The sequence below is a fragment of the Poecilia mexicana genome, unplaced genomic scaffold (genome assembly GCF_051168715.1).
Source record: "Poecilia mexicana isolate PSO_F unplaced genomic scaffold, ASM5116871v1 scaffold_18, whole genome shotgun sequence".
Taxonomy (NCBI): Eukaryota; Metazoa; Chordata; class Actinopteri; order Cyprinodontiformes; family Poeciliidae; genus Poecilia; species Poecilia mexicana.
This window is the reverse complement of record NW_028263387.1, coordinates 17,623,804-17,638,003: the sequence shown is the minus strand read 5'-3', so window position 1 is coordinate 17,638,003 and position 14,200 is coordinate 17,623,804. Positions and strand designations below refer to the sequence as shown.

The 14,200-nt window shown below is 42.4% G+C and overlaps 1 protein-coding gene across 1 annotated transcript in view; it reads right to left on the bottom strand.

Annotated features, from left to right (window-relative positions):
* LOC106922390 (protein phosphatase 3 catalytic subunit alpha) overlaps window positions 1-14,200 on the bottom strand; it is a 96,176-nt gene that overhangs the window by 40,811 nt on the left and 41,165 nt on the right. The gene's annotated exons all lie outside the window — the stretch shown is intronic.

Sequence of the window (14,200 nt, the reverse complement as noted above, 5' to 3'; positions counted from 1 at the left end):
CACGTCGCATTTTATCCGTTAATGCTTCTGTAATCAATGCGCTGCTGTGTGAAGTCTACGTCCTTCTGCTGCGCACGCAGGTCGCTCTGGGGTTGTAAACCGTTCACACAGGAGTACAAATCAATAAGTAGATGTGTTGATATTTACTGTGAAAGTAGAAGGAAATCAAGAAGGTTTGAAAATATGAGCACTATGTGACATTTTTGTCAGTGGACTTTAATTTAAAAGTCGTAGTTTTGTCCTAATTTATCTCTGTATTGTAGTTGGGGACCGCTCAAAATTAATCCAGGGGCTGCAAAATGGTCCCCAGGCCTCACTTTGAACACCCTCGCTTTAAACCAGGGGTGTCAAACTCATTTTCATTTTGGGCCAAATCAAAAATCTGAATGTTCTTAAAGGGCTGGTTGTGCCAGAATCTACTGATAAAACCAATTAAATTGTTAAAATATCAATAAATAGCTGTTCCTCCAGGGTTTTGGGATTGTTTTAGTGTATTATGGAGATGAAAAGACAGATTTTGTGGTGAATATTAAGTAATTCTTGCTAGGATTTTTTACAATATTTGCACTAATGTGTGATGTGAAATGCAACTCTATCTTGTCAAACGGCGTTTTGACTAAAGTACAGCTTTTTATTTCTCTTTCTCACTGTTTACGTTTTAATGATGTTTTTTAAATCTCTTTCCAATGTTTTTGATGTTTTTATGTTTTTTAAATCTCTTTCTGTTTTTATTTTAATTATGTAAAGCACTGTGAAATGCCTTGCTGCTGAAATGTGCTATACAAATAAAATTTGTTTGATTGATTGATTGAAAAAAAATCTAAATTTGTTGATTTTGTGTGAATTTTGCAGATTTGTGAAAAACTGGAAGGACTTAATGATGTAATCTGGAGTCCAGAAAGCCACATAAAAAGCTACGGCGGGCCAGATTCGGCCCCCGGGCCTTGAGTTTGACACCTGTGCTCTAAACATAAATTTACTAAAACAGAAGCAGTGCTATTCTTGTTTTTACAAACTTATAAACTTGACCCTCAGTCATTAGTTAAGAGTCAATTAAATATTTAAAAAGGTAAATCTTTGTTATTTTGGCTCTCTGTCCCTCATGAAGCAGCTTATTTGACTCATTAAGTCATCTTTATCAGTGTTGAAAACAATAATTACATTTAATAGATCTAAATAAAGTCTTCCCAGTTCATGTAACAACTTTAGAAAAGGTATTTTCCCTCCCTGAGCGATGCAATAATCTCCACCTAGATATAAATCAGCAAAATTCACGGACAGCAGCAACAACCAGGAGGTTGATCCTTCATATCTCCATGTTTTCAGGTCATCTAGTCGACGCGTAAGGGGAAAACCGCAACATTTCCCAAAGCGCGAACAGATTTGGATGCAATTTATACAAAAAAACTTGCGTTTCTCAAAGCTTTACGAACTGAATCTCACAGCAAGAAACACAATTAGACTCAGGTAGAAAAGAGAAAATCCGACGCTGTGATACCCAATTAGAGGAAGCGGGACAGCGTTCAAGAGCAATTATCCCAAGTTATGAGACTCATGAGACGGCTCTGAGAATCCTCTCTCCTTGACTGCGTCGTAAACCTCTGCTTTACCCGCCGTCTTTTATTAAACCCACACTGCAGCGTCGTTTAAATCCACAGCAGAGACTGACTTCAAGAAACAGAAAGGAACCTTATTATTTTCCGTTTGATTTCTGCAGATATCGTCATTCTTTTCATTTCCTCTCCATTTGCGTCCACGACGCACGCACCGCTTGCCTATTTTAGATTTGTTGTTAAGCTTCAGAGGAAATTGTTTTAATGGAAGAATTAAGAAAAAGAAAGAAAAAAAAAGACGTTGAATGTGTAATTTTTAAAGGCAGCGAGAGAAAAAAAAATCAAGTCAAACAATGCATTTCTAGGCAAGATAATTAGTCTCTTTTGTTTGCATCAGGCGTACCGAGAATACTAATTTTCTTAAAAACAGATTTGAGCTTTCACTATTTGCATTTATAAAAACATTTAAAAAAGGGACAAAAACATTGTTTTCAACTGTGCAACAGGCGTTAGTACCGTTTGTCAATAATACCAATTTAGAAGCAAATAAATTAAATTCAAAAAATCAACAATTTGCAACAAATCTGAATAAGCCTCTGACTGAAGACTGAACAGTTTAATATCTGTGATGGTTGGAGCTTCCTCCAATCAATTGATAATATTGATATTTTGAAACCATTTTAAAGTAACGATGATGGCGTCATAATGTAAGTCCACCCTCTCAAAGACTAATACATTTTTAACTTTTCCCAGTTCATACCACTACTTTAGTATAGTCCATTTGTCACAGGATACATGCTGACTACGATGCACTGTGCTTCACATGCTGGTTTATCTTGAGGATTTTGTGGCGTTAAGGCTGGTTATCGCCATGGAAACATCCCAGGATTTGGATCCTTTCAATAATGGCAGCTTCAACCAAACCAAACAAAACAAAAAGGAAAACACTAACCTGCTTCTGACCTGATAAAGGGCATAAATGAGCATCGCACAATGCTGCAGATGGAAAAGATAAACATATACTTTATAAAACTTCATGTCACAATCAGCAATAAATCAATTAATTGCATGAAAATTAAAACAAACTTAATCATTTTAATTTGGACTACTTTTTGTTTTTCCAATTTGAAGACAAGGGTCTTCCAGTTGGTGCTTATATAGACTTCATAAATAATTTTATTTGTTGTTTCAGTTGTTCTGTTGGATATTTAAAATGACTTCCAATTCCAGTGTTAAATGTTCAATTTAAAGTTTATTGATCTCTGGGAGTGCATTATTATGCCATTAACATTATATTACTTGAAAATGGTCTCAAAATAATAACACAAAAGCTTCTGGGACAATTTATTGTCCAGAAACATTTTTTAGAGTTGTTTATGTAGAGCACAGTTGTCAAACTGGAGGCCTGGGGGCCAAACCTGGCCCGCCGTAGCTTTTCATGTAGCCCTCTGGACTCCAGATTACATCAATAAGTCCTTCCAGTTTTTCACAAATCTGCGAAAATCACACAAAATCAACAAACTTCTACATTTTTTCATGATTTTATTGCAAATTTTCTCAAAATTGGTCAAAAACATTGAATAATTAGAAACATTTCTTAATATTCACCAAGAAATCTGTAATTTTGATTGAAAACAAAAAACAAAACAAAACAAAAAAAAAACACTAAAACAACCCCAAAACCTTGGAGGAACAGCTATTTACTGATATTTTAACAGTTTTATTGGTTTTATCAATATATTTTGGTACAACAGGCCCTGTAATAACATTCAGATTTTTGATTCGGCCCAAAATGACACCACCGATGTAGAAAAACATGTTAAAAAAATGGCGATTTTTCCAACAGCGTGGTGAGAGTTGCACATGAAGCTGACCTTTAGGGGAGCTGGGAAGACTAAGAAACGAGAGGCTGATGCTGACGGTTCAATTTCTAGCCAAAGACTTGATTTGATGGTCGCTCTGAATCGCAGTCAATGCATCTGCGGACGCCGCTGATCGATGCAAGTCAAACACAAGCAGCGGCTCCCTCCTCCAGCTCGGCGCTCCACTTCATCAGCAGCAAACACACAATCCTCCCCATCGCTCTGCTCCAGTACACCTACAGACACGCTTCGCCTCCCTCCCTCTTGTCACACAGCACACAAAAACGAGGTGAGAAGCAAAGCCCACATAAGAAGAGCAGGTGGGAGTACATTATCTGGAGTGAGAAACAATTCGTTCTGGCCATCTCCTGCTTGTGTGCTGAAGTGATTCCCCCAGAGTAGCAGCGTATCGGCGGGCAGCAGCTACTGAGTGGGTGGTGGGCATTACACAACCTGGCTTCAGAACCTACACAGGCCACTCCAAAAGGCCAGGCGCATTGAGCGGCCGTGCCAGATCGTGTTTTGATTGAGACGGGGCACGGTAACCATAATACCCGCGGTTTTATGATGCCTCTCTCTGAGAGCCCACATCCTGAACGGCACGGCGTTATGCAAAGGCGGAGCTTACAATCCGTTTCTGAACGTCTATCTGTCTGCCGTGTTCATCTGAAAAGCAGAAATTAAACAATAAACAGTAATAGTTAGAGTTAAGATGGGGGTTTAGGTAAGTTGATTTGAAATGATAAAAGGTTGAGGAAGTCCCTTTTCATCCACAGGAAGAAAAATGAAAATATTCCTGTCAAAATTTCAGAGTTTTTACAAACAAATCGAGATTTTTATTTTTTAAAGAAAACATCTTTCGCCAGTTTTTACAGTAGAAAATGTAATAGGGGGAAAAACGAAAACATGGACAGAGATTGATAAATTAATTTAAGGATAAATGGATGGATGATGGGAGAAAGGATGGATGTTGGAAAAAAAAAGGATGGAGGATGGAAGAAAAAGGATGGATGATGGGAGAAAAAGGATGGATGATGGGAGAAAAGGATGGATGATGGGAGAAAAGGATGGATGATGGGAGAAAAGGATGGATGATGGGAGAAAAGGATGGATGATGGTAGTAAAAAGGATGGATGATGGGAGAAAAGGATGGATGATGGGAGAAAAAGGATGGATGATGGGAGAAAAAGGATGGATGATGGGAGAAAGGATGGATGATGGAAGAAAAAGGATGGATGATGGGAGAAAAGGATGGATGATGGTAGTAAAAAGGATGGATGATGGAAGAAAAAGGATGGATGATGGGAGAAAAGGATGGATGATGGTAGTAAAAAGGATGGATGATGGGAGAAAAGGATGGATGATGGGAGAAAAAGGATGGATGATGGGAGAAAAAGGATGGATGATGGGAGAAAAAGGATGGATGATGGGAGAAAAAGGATGGATGATGGGAGAAAAAGGATGGATGATGGGAGAAAAAGGATGGATGATGGGAGAAAAAGGATGGATGATGGGAGAAAAAGGATGGATGATGGGAGAAAAAGGATGGATGATGGTAAGAAAAAGGATGGATGATGGGAGAAAAAGGATGGATGATGGGAGAAAAGGGATGGATGATGGGAAGAAAAAAAGGATGGATGATGGTAGAAAAAGGATGGATGATGGGAGAAAAGGATGGATGATGGTAGTAAAAAGGATGGATGATGGGAGAAAAGGATGGATGATGGGAGAAAAAGGATGGATGATGGGAGAAAAAGGATGGATGATGGGAGAAAAAGGATGGATGATGGGAGAAAAAGGATGGATGATGGGAGAAAAAGGATGGATGATGGTAAGAAAAAGGATGGATGATGGGAGAAAAAGGATGGATGATGGGAGAAAAGGGATGGATGATGGGAAGAAAAAAAGGATGGATGATGGTAGAAAAAGGATGGATGATGGGAGAAAAAGGATGGATGATGGGAGAAAAAGGATGGATGATGGGAGAAAAGGATGGATGATGGGAGAAAAGGATGGATGATGGGAGAAAAAGGATGGATGATGGGAGAAAAAGGATGGATGATGGGAGAAAAAGGATGGATGATGGGAGAAAAAGGATGGATGATGGGAGAAAAAGGATGGACCCTGTCGTGGTAAAGGGGGCTGAACACAAAATCACGCCACACTTCTCAGATTATTTCTGTCATATTAGACCATAAATCATTTTCCCTTCACTCCTTTGTGTTAATCTAAAAGGCACAACAAAATAAAATGAAGTGAAAAAGAAACAAATATATCCGCCGTAAAGCTGCTCAGACTTTCTGTGTGGCTCTAAAACCCAGACTAGTGGATTTCTCATTTAAAAGTGTTACATAATCATCTACAGAGGGGATTTAACAGGAGCAAAATGCTTCAACTTGCACTCTTGTTAAACTGTCATCATCATCAAGGTCTAAAGTGAAGTTTTTCCACAAGAAGTCTTTGTATTTCCTCATCACATCTCACAGAGCAGTCAAGTGGATCGGATGTTTTAGAGTCCATTGTGCAGTAATACCGTGAGATTTCATAAAAACGGTATTACTAGTTGTGGGGAAACGTGTTTTATTGTGCTTTAATGAGACAGGAGGCGCGTTCACGGTGGAGCCGGCTCTCTGCAGAGGCTTACTGAGGAGTGTAAGAGCTTGCCGTTGCCTGGTGACGTGGTTATAGGAGCTCCTTTGATGGCAAGAGTGGAGCGAAGGCCACGGGAGCAGCTTGCATTCAGCATCCTAAGCCAGCGCCGTTTGTCACACTCCTCCCTTCTCAAAAAAATAAAAAATTAAATAAATAAAAAACCCACCTGCCATCTGGCCCAACAAGGAAGTGACTGAGCGAGAGTGAGGAGCAGAGAGAGGGAGAGAGAGATAGCTGACATGTCATGGTGCTTTGCATCCACGATAAATATTTACATACTAATTTGCTGACCATGTGTCATGCTGGAATCGAGGGCAGCAGAGGGAAGGAGAGAGAGAGAGAGAGTTAGAGGAGGAGTGAGAGAAGGGAACAGGAGAACAACGGAGGTAAACACAGCGGGAAAACGAGCAGAGAAGCCCTCGCTGAAAAAGACTAATGAGTGGGAGAGGGGTTGAGACAAGGTTGTTGAGTGGGAGGGCAAGAAGTGCTTCACCGTTGCACTCGCATGCACAAGTGGATGAACACACACGCACACACACAAACACGCACACACACAAACACGCACACACACGGTGCTCCTCGGGATCAGAAACTGTCCGCCGTTTCGGTGTAGCACAACAAAAGCAGGCAGGTTCACCTGCTCGACCAACACTTGAGCTGTTGTGAAATCTTAAAAAGTAAATATATAAATAAAAAATCGTAACGGATGGCGGCTTCACAATGCGGCTTTGCAGAATTTAAAAAGACAGTACGACTGGTGGGAAAAGGTCAGCAGCAGCAGCAGAATGCGTCTACGAAACAGAACCTCAAGATCAGGGTGTTGGGCGGGAAGCAGTGATTGCTCCAAAGGTTTCTGGGATCGGACGACGTTTAGCTCGACCGGAAACGCAACATCTTCTACGTGGAAAAGGGAAGGAAATCCTTTAAAACTGACAATTTGATTAAAATTATTGATCTAGTTAATGGCAGAATCTAAAATTAATTAATCACATTTTAATCCAAACTACACAGTGTGTATAATATACACCAAAAACATAAGAAACTTTAATTCAAAAACCCTTTTTGTTGTTAAATTCTGAAATTAATATGAATGAATTCAACAACAACATTTGATGGATGGATAAGAGTAAGATGGATGGATGAAAGTACTATTAATGGATGAAAGAATGGATGGATGGATGAAAGCTCTCTGTATCCATCTAGTTTTCAGCCCTCAGTCAGGTCTCTCCTCTCTCACTAGTTAAATCGTTATTTTCTGGTGGATGAAATGAATCTGGCGTCCATCTTCCATCCAACCTCCATCCATCTTCCATCCAACCCCCATCCAACCTCCACCCAACCTGCATCCGGCCACCATCCGGCCCCCAATCGGACCCAACCAACCTCCATCCGGCCTCCATCCAACCTCCATCCGGCCTCCATCCAACCTGCATCCGGCCTCCATCCAACCTGCATCTGGCCACCATCCAACCCCCATCCAACCCCCAATCGGACCCATCCAACCTCCATCCGGCCTCCATCCAACCTGCATCCGGCCACCATCCAGCCCCCATCCAACCCCCAATCGGACCCATCCAACCTCCATCCGGCCTCCATCCAACCTGCATCCGGCCACCATCCGGCCCCCATCCAACCCCCAATCGGACCCAACCAACCTCCATCCGGCCTCCATCCAACCTGCATCCGGCCTCCATCCAACCTCCATCCGGCCTCCATCCAACCTGCATCCGGCCTCCAACCAACCTGCATCCGGCCACCATCCAACCTGCATCCGGCCACCATCCAACCTGCATCCGGCCCCCATCCAACCCCCAATCGGACCCATCCAACCTCCATCCGGCCTCCATCCAACCTGCATCCGGCCTCCATCCAACCTGCATCTGGCCACCATCCAACCCCCATCCAACCCCCAATCGGACCCATCCAACCTCCATCCGGCCTCCATCCAACCTGCATCCGGCCACCATCCAGCCCCCATCCAACCCCCAATCGGACCCATCCAACCTCCATCCGGCCTCCATCCAACCTGCATCCGGCCACCATCCGGCCCCCATCCAACCCCCAATCGGACCCAACCAACCTCCATCCGGCCTCCATCCAACCTGCATCCGGCCTCCATCCAACCTCCATCCGGCCTCCATCCAACCTGCATCCGGCCTCCAACCAACCTGCATCCGGCCACCATCCAACCTGCATCCGGCCACCATCCAACCTGCATCCGGCCCCCATCCAACCCCCAATCGGACCCAACCAACCTCCATCCGGCCTCCATCCAACCTCCATCCGGCCTCCATCCAACCTGCATCCGGCCACCATCCAACCTCCATCCGGCCTCCATCCAACCTGCATCCGGCCTCCAACCAACCTGCATCCGGCCACCATCCAACCTGCATCCGGCCACCATCCAACCTGCATCCGGCCCCCATCCAACCCCCAATCGGACCCAACCAACCTCCATCCGGCCTCCATCCAACCTCGGATCCAGCTCATCCGTCCTCCATCCAACCTCCATCCGTCCTCCATCCAGTTCATCCGTCCTCCATCCAGTTCATCCGGCCTCCATCCAACCTCCAATCGGCCTCCATCCAGCTCATCCGTCCTCCATCCAACCTCCATCCGTCCTCCATCCAACCTCCATCCAGCTCATCCGTCCTCCATCCAACCTCCATCCATCCTCCATCCAACCTCCATCCAGCTCATCTGGCCTCCATCCAGCTCATCTGGCCTCCATCCAGCTCATCTGGCCTTCATCCAGCCTCCATCCGTCCTCCATCCAGCTCATCCGCCTCCATCCAGCCTCCTGAGGTGTTTACCTTCAGCAGCCTGTGAGCTCCAGTCGCCAAAAGCTGAATGATTACACATCCAGCTCTGTTTCATCACACGTCAACCTCCGTAAACACGGATCAGAACCAGAATGCAGCTTGTTTTAATCTCTCTGTTGATCGCCTCAAACCGCCAGATGAGACATTTCCCCCCCATCCTGGTGGCCTTCATAAGCACTGGAGGCACACAAGGGTCATGCATTCATGAATTTAAGTGAGTAGATTTCCTGCCTAATGCGAACATGGGGCCTCCCTGGACTATATTGTGGAAATGATCTGGTATTAGGAAATGATGGGTTGCCATAGATCCCTTGAGTAGTCCTCTGCCTCTGATTACACCAACATCAAAGAGGCCTCATCAGAAAGTCTAATGGAGGAGCAGCACACTTGACCAGGCAGAAGGACAACAATAGCCGCAGTGGATGCATGAATATGCATCAGCAGCCACCCCACAACGCCGTGTTCATCCAAAAAAAAAAAAAAAAACACAAAAAACCTCAAATTCAACTCCTGGATGAGAGAAATCTCATCATTTCTGGAAGCTAAAACAACTATTCACACTTCTACTACTATTTTTTTTTGTTTTACAAAGATTTTTGCTTAAAGTGTTTTAATTCAAGGAAGAGACACTTATTTTTATTTCCAGTGTGTCAACACTGTGCAGGCTTGAGTGCATCTACTGTTCAACGACCGCATGCACATTTAGGCTCTCTTGGTGTACGAGCAAACAATGATTGACGTCATTCCACTCAATCTGAGACCAGGATTGGATGTGCCTCACAGATCTGTCACCCGATGGCATCAGCAGGGATTGCAACAATCACAACTGCATCTAGATCACAAGAAAGTTAATTTATTTCAGTAAATCATCTCAAAAATTTTAACATTTAAACATTTTTATTAATTTGGATAATTATGCAACATGAAACAAACATTTAATACAGAAGTGTTATTAAAACGAAGTTTAATGTTCACCACAATCAAGAGGAAAACTGCTGAGTAACTCACAATAGTTCAAGCACATAAATGGAAAGTTGAGTGGAAGAAAAAACTGTGGCAGAAATAGAAAAATACTTGATTTCTGAGGATCTTGCTTGTTAGTCATTTCAGAAGCTAAGAACATTACAGTTAGATCTTCAGACATCAGAGTATTTCTTTTTATTTCTGCCATAGTTTTTTTCTTCCACTTAACTTTCCATTAATGTGCTACATAAAAAACGGTTGCAGAAATACGACAAATACTCTGATTTCTGAGGATCTAATTGTAACATTTTTAGCTTCTGAAATGACAAACAATATAAGTAATGAAACATATTCTGATCTCGTTTATGTCAAACATAAATTTATTTATTTTTTGTTTTGTTTTTAACTTAATCTAGAACAGCAGCACGTTGGAGTAACTCCGTTATGTTCATTTTTATTTTTACTTATTTTTTTTGCTTTTCAACAGCTGTTAATGATGCGTAACCGTGGCAACGACGAGGTATTGTTTTTACAAGTTGGAGCAGCCAATTAGCATCTCAAAGGCTCAGCTAACAGCTGAACTACGACCCCGAGTCTCAGAAGAGGTTGAGGACTGGATGCGAAGCGGCACCAAAGAGCAGTGAGAGAAGGGCGAAGGTCAATCCATCTCTTCCATCGATCAGAACGGTTAAGGATCACATCCCCGACTCCGTGTCTTTACCAGATGTTCTGACCCTATCGGCAATTAAAGTGGAGCGACAAAAGCAAATGATGTGGATTAGCAAACCTTGCCAACAACTGATCCAGGAAATGTTAGTGTGGAATGGAAAATGAGCTGTTAGCATGTCATAGCAATCATGAAACTACCATACAGTAACAGGCGTCAGGCAGAGGCCTCTTTAAATTTGTTGCAAGACTGACTGCTACAGGAGCTCGTTTCCTCCCACAGCAACTCTCTGAAGAAACCTGATTTGAGTCGGCGACATTTTTGAGATTTGAGTCGAACCAACAGTTTAAATGAATAAATGTTTTGGTCGCCATCATCAATGATGTTTGAAAATTTGATTTTCAGTACAGAATATAAAAACAAAAAACATTTTGAAAAGGTTTCTAAGCTAATAGGAAGTGAGCGTTTCAATAAAAATGTAATTACTTCAGATATTCTGATGTGAAACTGAAGAAAACATCTGTGCTTCAACTACAAGCCCGCTATGGCTAATTACACAGCCTATGTTTGACATTAGGGCCATAATTAGGTTAATTAGGATACAAAGCACTTGAGAGCTAGGTAGTTATGGATATTTGTGATTTTTTTTTTTTCAAAAACAGGAAAAACAAAGCAAAAAAAAAAAAAACTAATATGGGTAAACATTTTGTAACTTCCAAAGTCACACATCAGCTACAAGATAAGAAGGTCATAATTTACCGCTGCTTTAATCAAATCTAATCTTGTGGAGCATTTTTGAGTGATTGCATCCAGACCTGTGTATATCCTCGTTCGATATCTTCAAACACAAGAGAAAAGAAAAAATTGGTCGTAAACACAACATTGTGGTCCACAGCCCTAATCGTGTCCTATTGTGCCCTTTATAAAAGCGTCACTTTGCTGCATTTCTCACAGAAAAAGCAGCTCATGGGGAAAATCTCCAGCTGCGAAGTGCATCTGTGAGCAGAGACTGCGAGAGGGGGGAGAAAAAAAAAAGTTCAAAGCGAATTTCTCTGCACATTATCCAGATATTTTCTGATGTGAAAACAGCTTCAGTCAACAATCTAAATCACTGGCAATCACTGTAAGCAAGCAGAAAGCTATCCAAATGGAAAACTGAAACTGAGAACGGAGAGCTGAAAAAGAAAGTAAAACAGCCGGTAAGCTAAAATTGCCAAACACACGAAACTGCAGTTACTTTTCCTGACTGAATATCAGAATAAAACAGTTTTTACAGGGCGATACAGTGATCTACGACGCCTTACGAAAGTATTCTTATTTTTTCACGTTTTGTCACATGAGTCCAACACACAGGTACTGTGTACATGTGACGTGGGAGGAAAAACAATCCGCGATTTCCAACATTTTTATAAACGACACACTAAAAAGCACAGTGTGTATTTGTCCTGTTTACTCCGATACCTATGAAACTAATTAAACACAACTTATTGGTAGAGCTGCACATTACGGAAAAACATGAATCATTTTCCTTCTACTTCACAATTACGCACAGCTCTGCGTTGCTTAAAATCCCAATAAAACACATGGCTGACAAAAAGTAAATACGCTGAAAAAATTACTTCTGCACGGCACTGTGATGTGACTGAACTGGTACCAACTAAAACAGCAACACAACCCATAGCAGGTATGGAAGCGTCTTTTTATTTTAGTATTCATTTACACCAGAGTTGGCCAAAGTGCAGTCTGTGGCACTTTTTATAACACATGAAGGTTGATTCTGCTATAAAGTGGCACCATGTGCCTTGAAAATACATAACGCTGCCCCTTTAGCCCTTTAAGCCCTAAGTTTCGAATCTCCGCCTGGATATTTTTGCTCACTTTAATTGCACGAAGTTCTTTAAATGTCCTGTGAGTAAATATATATTTGCCCATTTATCTGTAACAACTGGAACTTTCAATATCTAGCAAGTTATTTTTGTAATTTACCGTCTATTAAGATTAATTTCACTTCCTGCTACGGTGGGAGTGAAATTACCGTAATAACTCGATATTGGCTGGAAAGTGTAACGTCTCCCCTTTCTGAAACCGTTGGGATTTTTCAGATAGAGCAAAGAGTGGCGTAATTACGGTACGGCAAATCTGGGTGGATCGCCGTCTACACATTCGGCCCAGAAGGGTTAGGAATTAATCACAGATTCGCTCCATTCTTGAATTGCACACTGAGGGGCCGGAAAAAATAATCCAGAGGCCTGCAAATGGCCCCTGGGTCACACTTTGGACATCCCCGTTTTAATAAAACAAGCCTAAAAACGTTTTCATGTGTTCAACAATGACTTACAGATCCCCTCACCTGAAAAAATGACTAACTAAAATGTTGCATGTGCAGTTCATGGCAGAGAAGGTAAAAGGAAAAATCACTTATTTACAAAAGTAAATTAAATTAAAGCTGCAAGCAGCCTCGAGCGAAGCGCCTATAGCCACCGCAGGGGATCCAGCACCGCCGCCTGCCTGCCACCGCTGACGCTCTCGCGCAGTTGAAGCGCGCGTCCGCCAGGCCATACGCACCAATGAGTTTGGCATCGCTCCTTGACGACACACCAAAAATCTGGTGCAGATCGGCCAATGTAGTGAGGAGTCATAGCTGATGGAATGACCTGGGGGGCTCAGTGGAGTCAAATTACAATTCAATGCTGTTGGGCTCTTTAGCGTTGAACAAAGGTCATACGTATCCAGTTTGGTGCCAATTGGAAGGTGCGTGTGTGATTTAGAGACAATCGTATGCATATGGCGAGGGACAGCCATTTGGCCACGCCCCCACGGGTCAGTAGATATTGACAGAGTTCATCATCAGGTCATTTTATGTCAGTTGGCAGAGGACTAATTCCACATGAATAACACAGTAAAAGTAAGATATACAGTAGAAAAAACAGGTCACTTCCTGTCGGAAGTGGGCGGGGCTAAGGTGATGTCATCAATCGACCACCTAACTGTGATGAGGCCTGGTCTATAATGAGACATAGAAAGTCTGATGCAGCTGTGACCTGGCATTTGGAAGTTATTTCACATTCATGTTTCATGGTGAATAGTCAAAGTTTGGGACTAAGCCACGCCCACATGCTTTGACACACAAAAATTCCTGTGATAACCTTTGACCTTTAATGTCTCAACTCTCTGCTGACTGAGTTTGAAGTCTGTATCTCGAAAGCTGTAGGAGGAGATAGATCAGATGTGACGTGTATGAAAAACAGGAAATGGTGGATTTGATCCAAAATGGCTGACTTCCTGTTGGGTTTGCACCATGGCTCCAAGAGACTTTTTTGTACATCCTGACAGGATACACATGTGTACCAAGTTTCACAATTCTAGGTTAAAGCATGGCTTGGGGCTGATCATTAAAAAAATTCTAGGGGGCGCTGTAGAGAAATTAGGCCACGCCCACCAAATATGTTTATAGATTTAAATACATAAATTTTGCACAGGCTTTATGCGCCCGGCAAGTTTGGTGAGTTTTTGAATATGATAAAGCCCCCAAAAAGCCAATTTACTTTTCGGAAGCATAATAATTTACAGCACAATTTCAATAGGCCTTCGCAGCGCTTAGCTGCTCGGGCCTAATATTTTCTCATCAGGCTTCATGATTTGGTGTTTATTTATTCGGGGGGCTCATTTGGGGTGTTTTCC